The 7,472-nt window shown below is 36.1% G+C and overlaps 1 protein-coding gene across 2 annotated transcripts in view; it reads right to left on the bottom strand.

Annotated features, from left to right (window-relative positions):
• The window catches only part of DACH1 (dachshund family transcription factor 1), a 411,845-nt gene that overhangs the window by 178,268 nt on the left and 226,105 nt on the right, over positions 1–7,472 (bottom strand). The gene's annotated exons all lie outside the window — the stretch shown is intronic.

Raw genomic sequence — 7,472 nt, 5'->3', positions numbered from 1 at the left:
TGATGCACTTTCTAGAAAATCACGAAAAAGGGCTTAATAAAAGGACCAGTTTTTAGCACACTCACGTGTCATTTTAAAATAACCTAATTTTAGGGGCGCCTGGGTGGCACAACGGTTAAGCGTCTGCCTTCGGCTCAGGGCGTGATCCCGGCGTTACGGGATCGAGCCCCACATCAGGCTCCTCTGCTATGAGCCTGCTTCTTCCTCTCCCACTCCCCCTGCTTGTGTTCCCTCTGTCGCTGGCTGTCTCTCTCTCTGTCAACTAAATAAATAAAATCTTTAAAAAAAAAAAATAATAAAATAAAATAAAATAAAATAACCTAATTTTAAGCTATCTTACATATTTTGAGAAACTATTCATAATTCTACCACAATAACATAACAACATTAAACTCTTGTCCAGTTGCTTCCAACTCTAATGAGATGGATATATATATTACAAGGGTATAAAATTCTATATTATCTTTTTTCTTATATTCAAAATAAATATTTTCCATCCTTACCTATCATGTGTGATGGCTATAGTATTATGTGAAATTATGTATTAAAATATACTTAATGGTGCCTTGTTTTGAACATTTACATTACTTCAGGGTTGTATTTTATTTTAGAAATCACCATAAAGTATACCTTCTTGCCTTTTATCTTCTATGGAGTTTTCAAAAATCAAAGAATTTTAGAGCCAAGAGGGTAACTTAGCATGAAGCTGCTGATTTATTAATAAGAAAGCTGAGAAATTAAGAGACTTACCTAAGTTTGAGTTATTTATTAGCTATGTTACTACTAGAAGCTAAATCTTCTGACATATTTTGCTCTCTGCTGTCCCATTTCAGTCTGTGGATGCATCTGAAAGGACTTACCTATGTGTCATGCTAGAAGATGTTTAAATTTGAGACTTTGATAATTTTAAGTTAGCTGTCTATTCTTTATATTTTCACATTAGATTACTACATTTAAAATATTTAATGAAGAAAAATGCCAGAAATATTAAATATCTCCAAATTCATTAAAAGGTATGAAAAAGTAGCTTACTACTTCTTAGATTTTTAATGTTGGGGTAAGCAATTTTGTGTGAAATGTCAGTATATGAAGACATCTTTTGCATAGAGAATGATGGGAACCATATGGCTTATTCACAATCGATTGAATTACAAACCATGGCAGTTCCTACACTTTCAAGAGATGCTTATGTGGTCCTTCCATTAAAATTCCACTAATGTGACATTTGTGAAAAGGTTTATGTTTGGACATACTTTCCTCACCATATGTGAAGTTACAGAGCAAAAAGCATCCATTTAAAGTGTTTATGTATAAATTGACAGCTATCAGTTCTAAAATATTTCTCATTTCATGCGTCAGAATCCTTTTGGCCTTTTAGGGTATTCTTCTGTGTGTGTTTCCATGTTTACAAGACCCTGGCTGTTAATATTGTTAAATTTACTCATCAGACAGGAAGAAGGATCTTACAAATCATTGTTAGGCAGCGAAACATTAAGAAAGTTTGAAAAAAAAAAACTTTCCACATTTAATCTGTTAAACAATGGCAAATTTCTTATGAATCAGTGATACTGTAATTGAACTGGAGACATTTTTAGAGCAAGCTTGCTTTGGCTTTTTCACCCTCCGATTTGGAATCTGCTCACAGTACTGCCAGCTTAACCAAAAAGGATTAACTCTCATATCCAACTGAGAACACAGATAATTCTCAGTAATTGGTAAAAAATGAAGATGAATGGGGCTGAGAGATAAGGAGCAATTAGCTCATCAGCAGTTACAGCTGTGCACTCAATCCGGATCTATCTCTTGAGCCTCGGCCCCTTTTAAAGAACCTAAGCAGAATCAGCCTAGGACACCCCTCCCCAAAAAATTGCTGTACCTGCCCATCATTTCTCTAGTCTTCCATTTTATTTCCTGACTATACAAAGACACCTGTCATAGCATGCTATGTAAATTACTACCTCTCTCAGGACCTATGTCTAAAGCCAATCTTCTTTTTAAACTTTTTTTTTTTTATAACAGAAACCAAATGACTACTGTAGACACTCTTAAATTCCCTGTCAATCGTTTCATTATAGCAGCATCATCTGTTTGAAAATATAAGCAATTCCCTCATCTAATTATAGGAAGGATTTGAGGTTCATTAACATTGCCAAGGCAGAGGATCCAATGTGCAACTGCACGGCTCTGCTTGGTGGCCTGTGTTCTCAGTTTCCTTTTATTTGCTTTCTCAAGGTCTCCAAGACTTTTTCCTGAGATCATAAAATTAATTTTTCCTTCCAAACACACACGTGAGTTGGAAGAAAGGAAATGACTACAGTATAAACTATTCTACTTCTGCAGGAATGGTTTAAAAAAAAAAAAAAAGAGGATGGTCAGCAGGATAAGATAATTTTATCTCCTATCTCCCTCCCTGGCTTTTCTTTCCCTCATTTGTTGTTGTTGTTGTTGTTATTGCTGTTGGTTGATGGACAGAAATAAGGAGTAAGGAATATTATGGAAGAATACAGCTGTTCGTCCCAAACTCAAGTTCTTGTGTTTACTCGAAATTCCTCCATCCCTGTTAACCATTGCAAGCTTAGGCAAATGAAAACGAGTCGTACAATTCAGGCACATGGGGTGTGCACAGTTTGTGGGTCACTGCATCAGTGTACTGTTGCTTGTGTTCCACAGTGTTCAGAAAGAGACATTCTGAAGTCTTAAGATCACTTCCTTAAAGAAATAACAGCAGTTAGGGGGTTCTGACTATAGTTTAAACAATGAGATTTTCTTGGGACATCTGTTTTGAGATCACATTTTGAATAGATATGAACTCATTTCCTACTAAGCAAGCAATCTACTATTGTTGATAGCTGTTTACCAGTTCTATGAGTCAGATATTAGCTAGTGGCAAAGGTCCCTCTTAAATCCTCCGAGTATTCTTTAAACTGTGTACATAGTGTTTTCCTTAAATAAAATGTTAAGAGAAGGTAAAAATGCAGTCTTTTCCTGCCTCCTGGTAAATTATAGTGCACAAAGTCTTGCACTTGGGAATAATATTTAATGTATTTATCTTTAAAGAGTCATTTCCTTTGTTATCATTAGTTAAGGGAATAAGATATTAGGTTTAGCAAGTATTTAAAAAACATAGAAACTACTGAGATGCTCATTATGTCAATATTTATATAGCATTTAAAAACCAGAAGTAAAAATAAGTTTCCTTTATTTAGATTAAATCGACTGTGATTAATTTAGTATCCTCAAAAATGTGCATGATGCCCCCCAAAAAAGATAAGCAGATAAAAACACAGCTATAGATACTACGGGACTGACCTTGGGTTCACCGGTTTTAAATTCTGCCTTTCCAATATCCCAGTCCCAATTTCCAAGCAGCATTTTTTTAAGCTGGTTATGTAGATCAGTCCTTAAAGCAAAAAAATAGCAATTTATCTGGCCTGTATGTTGTGGATAGTGTTGCCACTAAAAAGAATTCAGGACATTTTTCCTTCTTATCTGCAATGTAGCTCATATCAGCCAACCTGTCACAAGATAGTACTTGATATAAACAAGAGATTGCAAAGACATCTCAGTAATCAATATCAGGATGGCTACAGTATGGAAACCCCAAGCAGTGCATATCATTTGTCTCAGCATCTATTTCTATGGCCAAATGAAGCATTAATTCAAATCATAAATCTATGGTGATTTAAATCTGGGAATGAGCACCTGCCTGCTTTAATGATTTATTTTGTACATTTCAGTAAGCAGGAGATTTGTCCATATGAACTGACAGGTCACCTTCAGATGCCAGGAGCAGACTGTTTATCACCATGCAGACTAGCATCTCATCTTAGCAAGTAAATATTAAACTAAAAGAATCCAATTGATTGTGGATGAGGGAGAATGGAGACACGGCCATATATTTTACTCAGCGTGCTGATGCCTCACTCGGATCTATCCCGAAGTCCTCACTTCTTCCTAAAATGATCATTCTGTTGGAAAGATGTGAGCTCAAGGTTACCATGTAAAATTGGGATATAAAATAATTATCTGTCACTGTCATAGATTGCTCCAAACACTTTTTTTTTTTTTTTTGGCTAATTTTGACAATTCATATTAAGAACTAGAAGGAGTCATATGTAAGAAGATCTCTTCACCTCACTAAGCCAAATCAAACCAAACCAAACACACACAAAATCTGCTTTCCGAGGCAGTGAGGATTTACTTACAACTGGAGGTTGCAGGGGGGTGGGGTCGGGTAATGTTCCTACACAGGAGAACCTAAAATGTTTAACAGAACATGTGAGCCAGATGAGTACAAGAGAAAAAGGAAACCTGAATTGATTTCAAAAATGTCGCTGCATTTGGGCAGGGCTGAGCAGTAATACATCACATAAGAAGCACCTCTCTGAGGGGTTTCACTCCTTCATAGAGACAATTGATAGATTCACGAGAGTAGTAAGTCCGTATTCTGAAATATAGGCCTTTGAGATTCTTGGGATTCCTCCTGGAATTCATATGCTTCAATACCACTTTCTAAGCCCCTCGTGTTAGCTGATGCTCCCGGACCTAGCACATCCTGTTTTGACTGCCTGCTTACGTAGCCACCCCTCCCATAGACTGTATGCCCCCTGAGTGTTGGGACTGGATTATAATTATTTTGTGTTGCTAGAATGAGCTAAAATCAAATGCACAACAAAATCCAAATGACACAATAGCTCCCCCCAGATCTACTCACAGGCCTGCAGCTTAACAAATACCTAATAGAGAACAGGAAAACAGAGAAGGAAATAGTTAATGGTTGTAAAAAGAGGAAGAAGGTAATTTTCAGGAGGGCAAATTGGAACAAAAATAATAGCAAAAGCAGTACCAATATGATAACCTTACTGGTGACCAAACAATGGGATAAACAGATGTGGTAATAAATAAACACTTGACAAATAGGATCTTGTTTAATTCTCGTGATGTAGATATTATTAAGCCATTTCCCAGATATGCGATATTAGGCTCAGAAAGCTCACGTAACTTCCCAAAGTCATAGAGCAGGTAATTGCTGAACACTTACCAAGAGGCAGGCACTGTTGTCAGAACCAGAGAAGATGGGGAGGCCATATAAAGCAACTGCCCAGTTCAGCAACTACTTTGATCTATGCAAGCTCCACCCCAACACCCACCAGTCCCCTGCACCTTCCTTCCTCAACCCCTCCACCAAACCTTCTTTCCCTGATCTATAGAAAAGGAAGGGGGGTTGTGCTCTGGAAGGATAATCAATCATAAATTCTTAGATGACAGTGACATGTGAGACTAGAATAAAAATGACAACGATAACATATCCCCCCAAAATCAGCTACATATATCTAACAGAAATGATCTACCTGCCTCAAGGACTAGCAATGACACCAATGTTAACACACTCTAAAAATATTAAGACTCTGTAGGAAATTCAAATACATTTCTGCTCCTGATTCAAACTGGCGTTGGACGGTGGGGGTCAAAACTAAAAGGCAATATAAACTGCCAACTAAATACCTTGATGGAAGAAAAGCTATTTCTGCCAACTAGAACACAAAAGAAAAATCAAACTCCTTCTTTTTTAAGTCATTATGGTAGCTTATATACCAAAATCATTAAGGTAAACCACAATTTGGTCAGTAGGCAAATGTTATTCTATAATAGCAAATATTAAATGTATGTCAATGCCTAATTATGAGCCATGTTCTCCTTATCTTATGCCTATTGGATTTTCCAAAGTCAACTTCTGCTCTGCTGCTTAGGAAATTCAAACAGAGATATCATGTTTTAATATCTTTTGTTTTCAATGTTATTAAATTGCCTAATTTAAATATTCCTCCTCCCAACACCAACTATTAAGAACAGTCTGCGTTAAACACTTACTCTTCTAAAATTTTGAAAACAATCCAGATTGTTTTGCAATGGTGACTAAAATTTATAGTGGCCAATTACTTGTTTTTAGAAGTGTCTAATTTTGTTCTACTTTATAGGCCAAAGAAAGAGCCTGCTTATTTAAAAAAAAAATTACTTAATAGTTCCAAAAAGAGAATTATAATTCATTCATTTTTTTCAAAACTGTTTTTAATTTTCAAAAGTCTGAATTGATGTGTGTGAACCACGACCTTAACAACCCGCAGCCCTCCATCCTCTCCCTAGGAGCCCCACAAATGCACGCAGTCATGTTTTCCTTCATCCCTTCCAGCTGTAGAGCCATAGCTTTGGCTTTCTTCCACATCTTTTCATCCTTCTAAGAATTGCCACCGCCTTCTCTATAACCTACTCTCAAATCAAACCTATTATTCTACTTCTCTTGTGTAGTACTATGCGGAAAAGTCTATTTATCCCTTTTCTACATTAGAAGCTACCCTTTGGCATCACTGAAGCAATGGTATTTTCTGTATTGTGCATATATTTGCAAATGACTTCCGACTCTGACATTCACATCTAGTGTATGCTCCCATGGAACTGTTGAAAGAATGATTATTACTACAATCCATAGTATTCCTTCATATACCCTTAACTATATGACATTGGACTAGAGAGCTGCTGATTATATACAGAAATAATCTATTAAAACACTGCATGGAGAAGAAAATTTAATAGAACTGCCATGAATTACTGTGTGCTTCGTGGACATATGTTGGATAGAGTACCTTACACATACCTTGTAGTAGCCAAATTTCTCTTGCTAAATTATATTTTGAGCATTATATCTATATTTGAAAGAGAAACAATACAGTGCAGTAGCAGAATACAATGTTTTATCTCACCAACACAGAGATGAGAAAGATATCATCAATTAAAAAAGTTAACTTACATGTGAAATTGTGTTTGAAAAAATGAACTACCCAAATGAATTCTGCAAAGGCTGTTGGTTTTGGTTTAAACAATGACTATTAACTTTTCCTCTCTCTCTCCACATCTCAAGAAAGGAAAAAAAAACCCAAGAGAAATTAAAGTTGTATATTTACAATGAGAGAAATTGGTAATGGTTATATATATATAGAATCAACGCTCAGCATAATTATTATTCTTGGCAGCACATGAAAGAATTAAGTTTATATGTTCCGATGCTGATACAAACTCATTTGATAACAAATCCATTAGGAATTAAAAAGATAAAGCATGGGTTTATCTGTAAATATTCTGGTCACCTTACCTATAGTCAGTATTTTAAATTTCTGATTATTGGGGCACCTGGGTGGCTCAGTCTGTTAAATGTCTGACTCTTGATTTCAGCTCAGATCATGATCTCAGGGTCTTGAGATAGAGCCCGCATGGGGCTCCACACTGGGTGTGGGCCTGCTTAAGATTCTCTCTCTCCCTCTGCCCTTCCCCACCCATTCATGCACGCTCACTATGAAAACTAAACTAACCTAAAATAAAGTAAAATAAAATTCTGATTATTAAAACTTAATCGTATTACAAAAGATTTTAACTGAATGCTGTTAGAAGTTGCCTACATAAAGTTGATCCTGTATTTA

The sequence above is a fragment of the Ursus arctos genome, unplaced genomic scaffold (assembly GCF_023065955.2).
Source record: "Ursus arctos isolate Adak ecotype North America unplaced genomic scaffold, UrsArc2.0 scaffold_10, whole genome shotgun sequence".
Taxonomy (NCBI): Eukaryota; Metazoa; Chordata; class Mammalia; order Carnivora; family Ursidae; genus Ursus; species Ursus arctos.
This window is presented reverse-complemented; position numbering and strand designations above follow the sequence as displayed.